This window comes from Melampsora larici-populina (assembly GCF_000204055.1).
Source record: "Melampsora larici-populina 98AG31 unplaced genomic scaffold MELLAscaffold_5, whole genome shotgun sequence".
Lineage (NCBI taxonomy): Eukaryota > Fungi > Basidiomycota > Pucciniomycetes > Pucciniales > Melampsoraceae > Melampsora > Melampsora laricis-populina.
Window position 1 is genome coordinate 2528306 of NW_006768769.1, and position 2129 is coordinate 2530434.

Consider the following 2129-nt stretch of genomic DNA (forward strand, 5'->3'; position numbering starts at 1 on the left):
CCTCAGGAGTAGAATGTACAACAGAAGTGGAGGTTGAAGGGATTGTCGATCTCAAAAGGGTGCTCATGTCGTGTAATTCAGTTGAAGATGAAGAGAGTGATGACTTGAAGAGGGATCCAATGTTGTGTAGTTCGGTCGAAAGCCCATCTACAATCTCGACACCGCTGCGTTTCTTCTTGCGAACCGGGTTACGCTCCTTCAGTGCCACCGCGGACTTACCATGTTGATTTCCGGCTGGTCCTTCATCTGAGCTAGGATCCTCTTCAGACTTAGGATGGGCAGGATCTTCAATATTGGGCAAGTCGGATGTGGAAGAGGTTGGTGAAAGTGTATGGGTAGTGGCTGGGACACGGGTGCTAGTTGAAGTGGAGGCTTCTGGAGTTGGATCGTCAGGCTTCTTGATCGAGGTTTTGGTGTACTTCACAGTCGCTTTATGGCCCTCCAGCAATGGGGCAAGTTCGGTGAATAAAGGAAAAGGTCGGCCTTTGCATCGAGCATAGTCTTTCGCTTTCTTGGTTCCCTGAGAAAAAGGCGAAAATCAGTTTGAGGAAAGCAAAATGATGACAATAATAATGAAATTTACTTACATTCTTACTTTTGGCTAGGATGGGTGCCCAGACCCCCTCAGGAAGTGTGATACATCCATCTTCCCACCCGGCTCCACTAAGCCCGTCAAGATGTTTATAGTTGGCATAGAGGCCTCGTAACTAACAAGTGATTGAGGAATTCATATAAAAAAAACATATTAGTTTGAGAGTATGGTAACTAACAAGTAATTGAAGAGTTCATATAAAAAGAAAGAAACAAAGAAAGACTCATTTGAGAGTAGACACGGTGGGATGGACTTGAATCCTGTCAATCCCCATCCCAAAACCATCAGGTTAACCGTGAGGAGCTGGGAAGGTGGCAGCCTGAACCTGTCAGTGCGCCCCAATTTCCCAGCTTGAGGGATAGAGTGGTGGAATAGAATTGAAAGTGTAGAAACTGAAGAAATGAGGAAATGAAATTATTATGAAAAACTTACAACATACCACCTGGACTTGCAGTTTCCTACCTCTTTAGTGTGACTTAGGTAAACAAGACCATTGATAACTTTCCTTTCACTCCCTGCAAGTGCGGTGACACAGGCTTCCTAAGTCGGAATTTTGAAGCCATGAGTGGTCGTAGCGTTCTCAGGTCCAATAGGTTTTCCGTCGGCTGGCTGGCGTTCAAAAGTGAGAACATCAATCATGATTCGATCGTCATTGTCGTCCCAAGTTACGTTGGGAATGATCTTGTCAGCTTCGGGCTGGGTGACGGACTGGGTGGTAGGCTGGGTAGCAGACTCGATTGTAGGTTGGATGATAGGTTGGGTAGCAGACTGGATGGTAGGCTGGGTAGTAGGTTGGGTAGTGGGTTGGATGGTAGGTTGGGTAGCAGACTCGGTGGCAGCTTTGGCTTTTTGAACAGCCGGTTTAGCACGAGGTCTTGATGGCTTCTTGGTGGTATCCATCAATAAGAGCTACACCTGTAACAATCCAGGAGAATCAGCCATGAGTAATAGGAATAATGAATAATGACAAAGACAAAGAAAACAGCACTCACCATACAGAGTCGAGTTCAATAAAAAGATTTGATTGAATAAAGATGTAAAAGCGAGTCAAGTTGAATGAAAAAGAAAAAGATTCGATTTGATTGAATAAAGATGTAAAAGCAAGTCAAGTTGAATAAAAAAGAAAAAGATTCGATTTGATTGGATAAAGATCTAAAAGCAATTCGAGTTGAATAAAAAAGAAAAAGATTTGATAAGGACTAAAAGCGAGTCGAGTTCAATAAAAAGGAAATGATTTGATAAAAGAATAATAGCAAGTCGAGTTCAATAAAAAGGAATTGATTTGATAAAAGACTAAAAGCGAGTTAAGCTGAATAAGATTTAATTTGATTTGATAAAGGACTAATAGCGAGTTGAGTTGAATAAAAAAGAGAAGGAATTGATTTGATAAAGGACTAATAGTGAGTTGAGTTGAATCAAAGAATTGATGCGATAAAGGACTAATAGCGAGGTTCATTGAATAAAAAAGAGAAGGAATTGATGCAATAAATGGACTAATAGCGAGGTTCATTGAATCAAAGACTTGATTGGATAGAAA